Source organism: Camelus dromedarius, chromosome 4 (assembly GCF_036321535.1).
Source record: "Camelus dromedarius isolate mCamDro1 chromosome 4, mCamDro1.pat, whole genome shotgun sequence".
Classification (NCBI taxonomy): Eukaryota; Metazoa; Chordata; class Mammalia; order Artiodactyla; family Camelidae; genus Camelus; species Camelus dromedarius.
The window spans coordinates 68,956,351-68,970,799 of record NC_087439.1 but is presented as its reverse complement, the minus strand read 5'-3'; positions in this window follow the sequence as shown (position 1 = coordinate 68,970,799).

The following is a 14,449-nucleotide window of genomic DNA, read 5'->3' as shown; positions in this document are numbered from 1 at the left end:
GAACATCTTGAGTGTACATTGCCAATTACATTTAGCAAATAATAATAAAGACATCTGGGAGTGTAGTATTAATAGTCAAGTACCCTTTGGATCTCTGTAAATAGATATTATTAAATCTTAGTAATCCAACAAATTCTGTATAAGAACTTAGCCTGATGGATAAGGATGTTGTTACTGGCAAAGAGATTAGAAATGAGCATCAAATTTGTTTATCTCTCCCTGTCAGTGATGGGCATATAATGCCATCCTTGAGAGAGCGAAATGAAAGAAGTCTTCAATTAAACCCTTGATAAGAAACTGCAGAATATCCATGCCACTTCATATTCTTTTTATAATTATAAGTCTTGATATTTTCCAAAGCATTTTGTGTGTGCTCAATCACATGTGATATCTAGAGTCTATCACATAAAATGTAATTCAGTGGTGGGATTGCAGGGTTTCTGTTCTATAGTATCACTAATAGTGGCAATACTGTGTATTTCTAGAGGGCTTTACTCTAAAAGCAGTTTAGAGAATTGTCTCGTTGCTCTGCACCTGTGAAAGTGGCAGCGTCAGTGCTTTGCCTAGGATGAAGAAATCTTTCTAATGTATTCTAAAGAAAGTCTCTTCAAATCTTTACTTACCAATATTACACACTCTGTGGCAAAACAAAATGAGCTCTGCATCTCTGGCATAATTGAAAAGCTTGTTTTTAAATGCCATATGTTGCTGGGATTCATGCTGTGTTTTTAATGATTATCACACATGCGAGCAAAATGCTATATTAGTTTTATATTCATATAATTCCTCATTATCACAAATCCAGACAATGAAAGACAGGAATGATATTAGGGTGCCAGAGATGCAAAGAATCTCCAAGTTCTCTAATCTAGCAACTCATCTTTCTAGACCACTGAATTTAAGTCATCGCAGATAAATGGTAGCATTTCCTTTTCGATTTAATAAGTGTTTTATGGAGGTCCACAATGCACCTATACAATGGAGAATAAGTTGAAAAATCCAATTCTGTCCCACTCTTAAGGACTATACAGTAGTTCCTTCAAAGAGGTATAAAATAAATAGAAAATAAATAGTAGTTTATCAATGTTGTACATAGCTTGGAATGACAAGTAGAGGTTCTCAAATTTCAGCATATCATCAGAATCCCCTGGTTGTTTAGTTAAAATACAGATTGCTAGGCCCCCACCTCCCATTTCTGATTTGGTAGATCTGGCATAGGAACCGAGACTTTGCATTTTCAACAAGTTCATAACGCTGACACCGTGGATTCCTGGATTGTACCCTGGGGAACCACTGCAGTAAAATACAGGGACTGAAAATATGGGCTCTGGAGTTCAAGTGCAGAGTTTGAATCCTGACTGCAAAATCTTGAATAAGTTACTTATGCTCATTGCCTCAGTTTATTGACCTGTAAAATGAAAAAAATAACAGCACTTAGCTCAAGTGTTGTTGTGGGAATTAAATGATGTAATGCTTATAAAGCAATAGCACGGTGCCTGGCACATGGTAAGCACACAATACATGTTCATTATTAAATGTTATTTTATGTTAGTAGTTCCATACACCAGTTCTCAGACCAGTACTGGTGTGTGGAAAACAAAAAACATGTGTGTGTGTGTATATATATATAGTATAAAGTTACAAAATGTCTTGGGAACAATTTTCTTTTACCCTAACCTAACATTCTTCCTAATTTTTCATGTTGACATATGTTTATGTCTATGAAAATAATGGTGATAGAAATAGTTTTATTTATTTGAATAATAAAAACTTGTCAATACCATAACTGTTACTCTCCCCCATTAAAATTTGGGGTTGCAACAGAAAGAAATAGAGGGGAGTTAGGATCGGGGGCTTCTCAAAAGGGCTACCATAACTGTGTCATCCCACAAATCTCAGAAGGGAGACGGGGAGCTCCTGTAGGAATGATACCCAGCTGTGACAAGAGTAGCAGTCGTGGGAAGGGCTCAGGAGGTCAGGGTGTGAGGGTGGAGTACACAGAGCACAGTGCTGTCTCTGTTCGACTCACTTGATGTAGCAGAACAGGGAGCTGAGATGTGCCGGGGTGGCCTCCCTGTGGCCTCCCCTAATGGTCAGCATATAGTGCAGGACACCCATCATGTTGTCATAGCAACTTTAAGGCAAACCTATGTCAAGGCCCAAAGCAAGAAGCCAGGGACTAGACCCATGTTCTGACCACTTGACTGATGATCTTTCTAATGGCCAATTCAATAAGGCCGGACTTAAAATGCATTCTCTTCTGCCAGTAAGAATGCAGGTTATCCCCTGGGCTTAGGGAGTGAGCCTGGTGGTGGCAGTCAGATGTTCCTCTCCCTGCCACCCGGATCCACGTTGTCATCAGGCAAAACACACTTAAGCCATACAAAACTCTCAAAGATAAAATACAATATTTCCTGGCTATTTTAGTTTAACTGTTTTGGCCCTACCACATTTTTACCGACCTAACCACATTCTCAAGACTTTGGATAAGAAGGAAAAATTCTAAGCAAAGATTTTGAAGAAACATTTTAAGTTCCATTCAAACCTCTTTAGGTAGAGGTCAGGAATGGAAATGAGGGAGATCGTAGGATTCAGGTTAAGAATTAGTGGCATCTTTGGGGTCCACATAATAGATAATGGCTAAGTGTTTTGATGATTCATTGATCTCATTTTGAACATAAAAATGGCTCCCCAAATCAGCCATAGCAGAAGGACCTGCTTCAAGGTAGACAGAGTCTCAGTACCTAAAGGTCATCAAAAAGTATTGTCTTAGGGGAAGAGAGAGAATTTCTGCAAATCAGATATCTGATAAGAGGTTAACATTCAAAAATATATAAGGGACTCATACAACTCAATAGCAAAAAAATAAATAACCCAATTAAAGAAGGGACAAAGGACCTGAATAGACATTTCTCCAGCATATAAATGGCCACAGGTATATGAAAAGGTACCCAACATCACTAATCATCAGGGAAATGAAAGTAAGAACCACAACAGAGATCATCTCACACCTGCCAAGATGGCTACCACTAAAAAATAAAAGATAACAAGTATTAGCGAGGATGTGGAGAAAAGGGATCCTGTTACTCTGTTGGTGGAAATGTAAACTGGCACAGTGATTATTGAAAACAGTGTGAAGGTTCCTAAAAATATTAAAAATAGAACTATCATATGATCTAGCAACCCCACTTCTGGGTATTTATCCTAAGGTATTTAACTGATTTATTTTTGAAATCAGAATCTGAAAGAAATATCTGCACCCCATGTCCACTGCAGCACTACCCAAAATAGCCAGGATACAGAAACAACCTAAATGTCCGTCTACAGATGAACGGGTAAAGAAAATGTAGTGTGTATAGATATGTGTGTGTGTGTGTGTGTGTGTGTACATATACACACACACACATTATATATGTATATGTGGAAATTTATCACGAATGGTCATCAATATTGTCTCCTTTGGACCTTTACTGCCCAGATTCACTGGTGATGCCTGCAGCCTGGCTTATTCTCACACCTCATCTGGCACAGTTGTCATAACTTACAGTAGGTGAACAGTCCCTTATTTTAAATGAATAAACATGGATATACACCAAAAGGAAATAAAATCCGGATCTCAGGGAGGTATTTGCACTGCCATGTTTGTTGCAGCATTATTCATAACAGCCATGACATGAAAACTAAGTGTCTCATGACAAATGAATAGATAAAGAAATTCTGGTATATGTGCACAATGGAGTATTATTCAGCCCTTATAAAGAAGGGAATCCTGCCATTTGCAGCAACATGGGTGGACCTGGAGGACGTCACGCTATGTGAAATTAGCCAGTCACAGAAGGACAGATCCTGAATGATCTCACTTATGCATGGAAACTAAAATAATCAAACTCATAGAAGCAGAGGGTAGAATGGAGATTGCCAGGGGCTGGGGGAATGGGGAAATGGGTAGGTGATGACTGAAGGGTACAAAGTTTCAGTTATATAGGAATAAATAAGTCCTGGAATGCTGCTGCATAGCATGGTGCCTATAGGTAACAATACTATAGTATACTTAATATTTGCTGAGAAAGATCTTATGTTGTGTTCTTACCACAAAAAGAGAAAATGATATCAAAGTACAGGGGTAGGAGGAAAGTCTGAGAGGCAATGGGTATGGCTGTGGCCTTGAAGGTGGTGATGGTTTCGTGGGTGTAAACTTACCCCCAGGCTCAGCAGTTCTATAACTTAAATATGTACAGTGTTTTACCAGTAGATCATACTGCAAAAAAAGGTTTTAGAAGAGATTAAGTGAAAAGCATTGTCTTAGTTTGGGTTTCTCCAAAAGCCAATCCTGAGATGAAGATCCGGGTGTAAGTGTTTATGTGGGAGGTGAGCCCAAGGAAGCGTGGTGAGAGAATGAAGTGAGACCAGGAAGGAGAAGAGCCAGTGAAAGCAGGTGGTGGCCGTGGACAGCGGGCTCGGTCCTGCCAGAACTGCGTGGACCACTCAGAACTGTACCCTGAGTTGTTAGAAGTGGGATTGCTGGATCATGTAGTAGTTCTATCTTTAACATTTTTAGAAGCCCGGACACTAGCTTGGTTTTTATCCATTGCAGCAGCCTGGAGAATGTGCCTGGCAAACCAGCTCCTCCGGGAGCTAACTGGCTGAGGGTCCAGTGGCCGTGCTTTGAAATCACTGGCCACTTTTGTGCTGAGGCCGCACTTCCCATGGGCTGCCCACCGATGACCATGTGTGATGGGGAAAAGGCAGGCATTTTCCTGAGAGACATGGAACTCCTTTCTTGGAGACTTTGGCTTGAGGACTTTCTGATAGCTTTGCTGAACCTTCCCTAGAATGCACTGCCAAGTAGGATGCATCCACCTAAATTTCTCATCACCAGCTTCCTTCAGGGTCAAACTTGCATCCTGGTCTTACAGCTCTCCCAGCCTTCCTTGGCCCCCTCTCTATTTCCTTTCACACAGCATTTCCCCTGCAGGCCTTTTAAATCCCCTCTTCACATCTGCTTCTCAGAAGACCCAACTGAACACATCCACCACTGCCCAGCCTTCCTTGGGTGAGGACTGCTCCTGGGGGCTCTAATTTCCAGCACTTCCAGTCTACCCCATGCACTGGCTCCACCTGCTCCCAGGACCAGCAGACCCCCTCAGGCAGGGAGATACAGGAAGCCTCCTCCAAGGGGACTGTCAGTTGGTGGCCCCTGGGTGAGCCTATGGGCAAAGCATCCACAGTGACAGTGTTTGCTAGGAGGATTATGGTTTGCTTATCTGCTCACATAGGCAAATAGATTGTTACACTGTATGAATATGACTAGGAGAAGAGGAGGCTTCTAGGCAGTAATATTCCCAGGTCTTTATTGGGAAAAATAATTTCCATAATTAGGGCTACTTTGTTTTTGCTTTCCCAATATATCTAGAGGTTTATTTCATTTTCTTCCCGCTACTTTTCTCATGACTTCCCAATTGGATTGGTTGTTATTGATTAAAATGGGAAATGCCTCACGTTCAGAACATTTGCATCTTCTGGTAACAAATAGATGTAAAAAGATTCCGAAGAGTCGTATATAGCAATGAGTCTTATAGTAGGTGTTTCATAGTGTTGGTTTTCTTCCTACTTAGCCGCCTGTGGATAAAGGACCATATGTACAATTCGGAAGGCGCTGTGGGTCATATTCCTTGTGTGGTCATAAACAGGACCAAAATGACATAATTATATGAAAGCACTGCTGCAAAGTGTAAAGGGCAAGGAGGACTTACTTTGAGGTCTTTGCAACTCATTACTACACTGGTTCCGATGGACCGTGGTCAAGGCAAGTCCTCAGAATCAGGACACCTGTAAAGAGGAGAAACTTCCCAGAACATGGTTAGCATATAATATGTCCTTCCAAATGTATGTTCCACTCTACCAGCTTACTTTAAACACAACTTACAGCTCTTTTAGGATATTCAGACCATAAAAGCCGTTTTTAGCTACGGAGAAAACATTCTGTTCCATATGTTAGACAATGTACCATTTGCTGTAATTCCAGCGTCCCTGAATGGTCTACATTTATTTGTAATTTAATAGAATCCATCTTCTGCCTTTGGGATATTATAGAGCATGTGTACCATTAAAAATATAGTTGATGTATTCTACAGCCTGACTTAGCTGCAAATGTAGAGAAATTATTGACGCTGCGTGATAAAAATGACGAAACATGAAACCTTAAGAAAAATGAAGAATCTAATTTAAAAGAATGGAAAAGGCAGAGATAAAATCAGGACAGTGACTGATCCAGCACCAATACATCTTTTATACTTTCTCTTCTTAAACTGAATAATAGAGGTAGGGCAGAATTTGCATTGGTGTGAATCACTCAGATCAAGAGATAGGAAGAAGGGTATACATATATTATCTGGTCAGTTTTACCAGACACTGTTCAATTGCTCAATGATCCATCTGTCTTTTCTGAGCCAGATTTGAACAAAGGTGACCCTCAGAACTCGTTACAAGATCTTGTTATTTGAAAAACATTTTATTTTGTATTTTCTTAAGACAGCCTCAAAGATTAATGTCTAAAATAAACTCAGCTGTTGAAAAATTTTAAAGATACAATCAGCAAAGTAATTCAACATGCCCCCGATGCTTTTAATGCCAGTGATGAAACTCTAATCTGTAACAAACTTGGAGAAAAGCAACAACAACACTCCTGGGTCTTCGTAACTCCTTATGTACATCTTTCAGCTAACAATTTTAGCTTCAATTTCATCCAAGGCAAATTAAATTAAACTTCACTAGAATTCTGTAGGCATCTTCCTTCTCCGCTAATCATCCCAAGGAGTAGAGTTGGCACAAATTAAAATACTAAAGATGTCTCAGATTTATCGGAACAATGCAAGGCTATTTAAGCAAAAACAAAAGGTGAGTGGGGCCAGGAGGGTTTAACTAAGAGTCAATTCTATTCCAGGCTCTACTATTCATTTGATATTGACCTTCCTTATCTTCAACCGATTTATTTGTGAAGTGAGAGGGCTGGGAGAGGGGTATAGCCCAGTGGTAGAGTATGGGACTTGCATGCATAAGGCCCTAGGTTCAATCCCTGGTACCTCCACTTAAAAAAATAAATAAGTAAGCCTAATTCCCTCCCCTCCCCCCAAAAACCTACATTAAGGAGAGGTCTTCTCATTTTGTACCTTCTACTTAGCTCCGTCAAATTCTACATCACTAAATAATAGGATCACATTCCATGTCTTATCAGATGATATTTGGGAAGTTACAAAACAAGCAAAAAAGTTAGGATAATAAAGCAAAATGTCAGAGCACAAAGGAGCTAGAAGGAACCAAGGAAATGGCCCAGGAGATCCCCATCTTGTTAAGTAAGAGAAAATAAGGCACAAATGTATGTCCCATGTGACATGAAAAGCCCTACGGAAAAATCTATCTCTGGTCAAATCACGGGGATACTTGAGCTATTTCCTAAGCAACAGATTGATATTTAACTTGTGATCACTGAAGTTTACAGGCAATTGCATTTTCATTTTCATTTGGCTGTGAGAAAGCTCAGCACCAGATTTGTGGCCCATTTCCAGCAAGTTTATAGGGTAAACCCTACTCCTGCCTAATCCTGCTTTCTGACACATCCATGCAATTTTTTATTTATTGCTATCTTGATGTATTGAATGTGAGGCAGATGACCTTAAACAGTCCCTCACCCTGCTCACTCTCTAATTCCCTTTTACTCAAATCACGAAGACGTATATGGATTAGAAAAAGAAATTTTTTAAATGGTGATCAGAGAGAAATTATTTTAGAATAGTGCTACTCATCTTACATGACCCAGATGTTCCTTCATCAAGGGGTTAGATCTTACAAGGACTGTTATTATCTTGCAAGGAGTAAGATCAGAGTGATGCTAATTGTGAAACATTCATTCCTCTTGCAATTAAACAAGTGCGCACATACCCCCAGGTGGTACACAAGATGGCCTATTAGAGTACAGAAGGAAAATACAACGATTTTTATTTTTACATAATTTTTATTTAAGCTCTACTACTGATTTAATATAAAAATGACCATGGCAACACAATTCTGTCCATATGTCAAGACTGGTGTCACAGAAGGATTCATGAGGAATTAGGAGTGAAAAGTGGGATTTCCACAGTGCAGTCTTCATTCTTGTTGCTGTTTATACGAACCTGGCTTATTCACTCACTCTCACAAAAAGGACAACACTTACAATGTACAGAGACTCCTTACATTATTGACAAGGAAAAGACCCAATAGCAGATGAGCCAAAGATATAAACAGACAATTCACAGAACAGAAAAATCCAAATAGCAACAGACGTTAGAAAAGAAGGTCAAACAAAATGAAAGGAGTGTAAACTGAAGTAATGATGAAAAAGCATGCATAGGTTGGCCAAAAAAATAAGTACCGTTAACACCTGGGGCAAAAGAGTATTCTTGTGCGTTGCAAGTGGAAATGAGAACTTTTACAGGCAAGAGGCAGGAAATTATGTATGATTCCACATTCATAAACTAACACCAAAAAAACGCCCCTCTGCCTATGTGGATATATTTAGTACATTTGTGTTTAGATGTATATGAGCATGGAGAGACATATGGAAGGATATATATATTGGATTGGTAATATCAGTCACATTTTGGGGTGAGGAGGTTTAGTGTGGATGGAGTAGGAAGGAGAGGGGGAAGGAGAGTCCAAAAACATGAGGAAAAAAAGATTGCACTAAAAATAACATGTATGACATGAACACATTTTGAATTTTTTGCATAATTTTATATAGAAGAACTTAAAAATAAAGTGGAAAATAAAACTTCTTAAAGCTTTCAGCCAGCACAGTGTATGTCTACTCTAAGGAACTACAGTTGAGGTGTTAGAAACACGGCAACTTCTGCCTTGGTCAGTTGTCCCCAAGTCCCAGACATCTCCCGGGAGAGTGACCATCCCCCATAGGCAAGGGTAGGAGACTAGACCCTCACCCGTGGTACATATGCATTTTACACAAAGCATTAAGTCCTTCTGAGATCACATTGAGGATATGAATGAACGAAGAAATGCATGAATAGTTCAGGCTACAAGGTTAATTTCTACCAGCTACCACCAACACCAAAACTGGGTTCTAATGCACTGAATTACAGTTGTAGAGAGTTCTCGGGTTTTGTAGTCTAACCTCCCATGCAGGGGTAATAGACTGTTCTAGAGCTTTGCTGAATGTTAGCACAGTCTTCCTAGAACTGCCTCCCAGTGGTTCTAATTCTGTCCCACGGAACAAAACGGAACATCCTCTGGCACTTCTGTGCTATAACTCTTCACAGTGTTGAAGACAGCAAGACGATTTGCTTTGGTCTCCCTTTCTCTGGACCAAAGAGCCCCAGATTCTAAAATGATGCTTCCTGAGCTTCCAGATGTAGTTTGATTCTTTTAGAAAACAGCAGGGAAAGAGTGACTCTGTTTCCATGAAAGCAGCCCAAGACCACCCAAACACTGATTTTTTTTTTTTAAATCACATTATTAGTTCAATTTGAAGTTGTGATCAATTCCATTTATTTTAAAATAAACTGCTCCCGTATGAGCAATTGAGCTTGTGCAATTGATTTTAAGTATCTAAAAGAGTAACTGTGTGAAGCGTTTCTTAGAATTTTGGCCTAGGATTTTAAATTATTGTGATCACTTCACACACCAATTCTGCTATCTGTTCTATTAGTAGGTACATTGCTCCGTAACAAAATACTCCAAATCTTAACAGCTTAAATCAACACTGAGCATTCTATGGGTCAGAAATTGAGAGCAGCTTCACTGGCTGGTTGGTTCTGACTCATGACCTTTCATGAGGTTGTAGTCATCATGTCGGCCAGAGCTGCAGTTATCTGAAGACCTCACTGAGCTGGAGGATCCAAGTGCAAGTTGGCTTACTTACATGACAAGTAAATTAGCACTAGCTGTTGGCAGGAGTCCTCTTGGGCCAGGTGGACCTCTCCATGGGGTTGAGAGTCTTCCCACTGGGTGGCTGGCTTCCCCCAGGGCGAGTGAACCAAGAAAAGAAGCAGGAAGGAAGTTGCAGGGCCTTTGATGTGTCTTGGAAGCCACACAGTCACTTCTGCCAAGTCCTCTGGAGAGAATTAGCTCTACCTTTTGAAGGGAAGGGTGTCAAAGAATTGTGGACATATTTGAAACCACCATAGTGATTTATTTGCAAACTGAACAAAAGGAAAAGAGGAGTCAAAAGATTATTAAATGGGCTTGGGTTTAAATCCCGCTTCTGCCACTTACTAGCTCTGTTAAGTCCCTGGGAAAATTATTAACCACTCTGAACCTCTTTCCCCATCCACAAAAGAGAAAGAGATATGGTGCGTACATCATTGGATTATAGTGGCAGTTAAATAAGATGAAATATTTAAAATACTTAGGACAGCATCTGGAATACAGTAGGTGTTCACTAAACTGTTCTATTTCTTCATTCAGTTGATTGATTGAAATGCTGAAAGGACAGAACATTGTGGTTTGAACAAAAGACTATCTTGCCATGTGCCTCATAAGGTCGTTGGTGCAAGAATGTGGTCCCCTATCTCTCTATTGCTAGGGTCCCAGGATAAAGAAATAAGACAGAAACCTGGTAATCAAGAATGGGACACAAGATTAAAGGGGTCAGACAAAAAGATACACATTAAATTTACATCCTGAGTACATTTTGTGGGCACCAAATAATTTGTTTAAATCTTGTGTCCATTACATGTTTTGCTGAAGAACAATTACCTTTGAAAGAGTAGAAAAGTCATCTGTGTTCTTTAAACACATTAAAAAGTAGCATAAACAAAGGGATTTTTTTTTTTTAGAAATGGCAAATAGTCCATTATCTTTAGCACTCGTTAAGAAACATAAGAGCTATATAATCCCTAAGCTATATGAAACATTTAGTAGAATAAGTTTAGTGTTCTTTTTCTTTCTAGATGAAAAAAAAAAATGTAAGCAAGGGTGTCAAATAAAAGAAACTGATATTTGAGCTTCACCGTATCAAAAAGAAAAATCAAAATGTAGGCATCCCCTAATCTGTTTTCCTTGCTTCCATGCAGTGATTTGCATTTTCAAAGTTCCTTTTGAATGTAAATGAATCCTTACAATATTCCAAGACACAGAATTATTATCTCCACTTTACAGATGGGGAGACTGAGATACCAAGACCAATCTCACCTCAGTTCCTCAAGAAATTAGAGTGTGGAACCCAGTCAGAAATACAGCTTTTGTGCTGCCGTGTTGACGGGGAGGCTGTTACGATGTCAAGCGTTGTAGAATAATTTTGTGTATTCCCAGCCACTTTACAAATAGAAATGACAGTAATAACTCTTGCATGCTTTTCAATATCCAAACTTACAGGCCGTTACCTAGCAGTTAAAAAAAAAAAAAAAAAGAAAAAAAAAGACTGTCACCAGATTTATGAAGGCTTTCTTGAATCTCTGAAAATATAATTTGTATTCCAACCCAGAAGAAAGTGCTCTGATTTTTGTCTATGCAAGACCAATTTTAAGAGGGTCCAAGACTACTCTAGGGGTTTGACTGAGGCCGGCCCACCTTTCCGGTTTTCATATACTGTCCCTTAGTCATTTATGGCTCGGCATTGACTGTGGTAACAGATCATCAGGCACTCGTGACAATACGTGGCAGTTCACAGTTCATGGCAACGGTGTGCTCTGCGTGATGGGGTTTCCAGCAGCTCCGTGGTTATGATTATACAACTGTGCATGGGCCAGAGAAAGAAAATAACCCAGCCGATTATATTTCAGTACACCCATTAGTGGATCAGCGTGAGACACCATCAGCAGTGCAGGGATTCATCAACCTCACAGGCACCCAAGCAGTGTTAAAAGCTTTAACTTTACTAGAAATATAACAAGTAATAAAAACAGACAAGACCTGAACTGGTCTAATGGACCTAGCACAAATGTGGCAGAAGATTAACAGCACTAAATTCTCAGGCGTGGAAACTTCCCCCAGTATTCAGTAAGCGGTTTTTTGAAATTCAGGGCCTTCGGTACAAATCTTTGTGTCAGCATAAATGGGTTCCTAGATGGACAAACTTTCATAGTCACACCGAGTTCATATTCTTCAAAACTGTGTTCAAGTTCTTAACTTAATGCATTTTGCCTTAATGCACTGTTGTAAATCCTTTTCAATCTATTTGTGAACATTTTATCTACTGTTGATGAAAATATTTTCTTTCTCATAGATCATATTTAGATCTAGGCACATCTACCAGGGCCATCCAGAGCATTTGCGTTTTTATTTTATGACAATATACTTGAGATGTATAGAAAGCTATGAAAATAATATACGAAATTCCATCTCACTCACCACCCAACTAAAGGGTTATATTGTCAATATATTTGAAGCCTTCTGTAAACTCTTCCCAAATGCATTCACCTTTTACTCACTCAGCAACAACGCCTCTGCTGAATTTGGAGTTTATCATTCCTGATGCCCAGCTAATGTATAGATAGTGAACAACTAGTGTATAGATAATATATGTGTGTGTATGTATATATGCAATATTTACTATTATTTTTAAGCTGTATAGAAATGGAATCTCTTAAGTGTACTATAGATGTCTTTTGTAACTTGCTATTTCATTAAACATTATTTTTGTAAGACTCATCTGTATTGATACCTGTGGACCCAGTTCATTCCCTTTCATCACTGTATAGCGTTCTTTTGTGTAGGGATAACACCACTTGCTTATCCATCCCCCTGTTTTCTGTTAGGCAGCTTGTGATTATCATATAAACTTCAAGCACGTTTTTGTAATTTTCAGTGTGCCCTAAAGCTATTGAAGAAAACGAACACATGAATGTTAGCGGGTTGTGTTTTCCGGTGGCAGACCTTGAACTGCCTGTTTTTGAATGTTTGTGGCTATGCCATGTTTTTTGTCAAGCCTATGATACCTGCCATGATCAGATTTATTATTTTTTGTTATCATGTTTATTATTTTATTCTGAAATAGGTAGTCTATGTGTCTAAGGCAGTGGCATCACCTTATTCTTCTAGGCATTCTTAACGTCTAATCTAGTGCCATATTATATCCATAAACATTCCTGAGTGGTCTCCATTTGAGAATAGCATTAATGCTTTATGGACGCATTTCTATTGACCAAGTATAGCTACGGAGAGGAAAGCTTCCTCTCCACAGTGTAAGCCTTCACAAGTACAACAGCCTGAACCGTAAGAGTAAACCAAAGACTAAGGGGAAAGGAATGTCGGTGAGTCGCGTGTGTTGCCTGAATCTAGTTTTCTCATTCATCTAATATATCAAACACTGGCGATTATACTATTTTTCAATACTTTTATATTACAAAAATGGATAATGCTATTGCAATCTGCCTACTCTTAGTTGTTTCAAACTTAAAGCATAGGCTTTTGCAAGTGGCAAGAGAATCATATACATAAAAAATGTACAGAGAATAGTCATGTTTCTAATTCACAATAAATAACTTAAACAAGAGCAATACAATTGATGCATAGCTACATAGCCATAAATGATTGCTGTCCAACAAGTTACTTATTTGAAATAAAATGCATTTTCAATCAATAGGTGAAGTGCACATTATCTTACAATGCCTCCGGGAGGACAAAGAAAAAAATTGAAAGCGAGAATCAGCAGCCCATGGCGTATATGATGATTGCTGCTACCTTACTTTTTTTCCCACATTTTTTAAAAAGGTGATTTATTCTATTTTGTGTCAATTTTCTATTACAAAAGTAATGTGTGATCATTCTGGACAATTTTAACTATTTAAAAAATTACTAACAAAAAAATAAATATTCATTACTAATTTTATTTTTCAAATCTAACCACTGTTAATGTTTTAGTACAATGCATTCTCTTATCTATGCATATATATACATTTTTAATAAAACATGAATATATTATAGAAAATATTCTATGGCCTTTTTCACTAAGCAGTATATCATGCATATTCTTTTGTTGGCATTATTCTCCTTTACCCTCATTTTTAATAGCTCTATATTATTCCATAATGTGGACAAGCTATCACTTATTTACCAGGCCTCCATTTTTGAACGTTTATTTTCACCCTAAGTTTTTTACCCTCATCAGCAATGTTGTAGTGAGCATCGTTAATGATAAATTTTTGTGTACATCCATGATGCTTCACCTGGGATAAATTCTTAGAAATGTGATAGCTAAGCCAAAAGCTACCCACACATAGAATGTTTTCTTATGTGCCACCAAACTGCTGTCCAAAGAAGTTGTACCAATTTTCACTCTCACCTTCACAGTTTGAGAATGCCCATTTCTTCAAACAATAGTTTTAGTACATTGCCTTAGTGACCTCAAGGCTTCACTTCTCCTGAATCTATACCATTTGCTCTGTGACTTTCCAGTGGCCTCCTACTGTGGCTGGGGCATAATTCCCTGCTCCTAACCTTGATCATGTGCACTTTT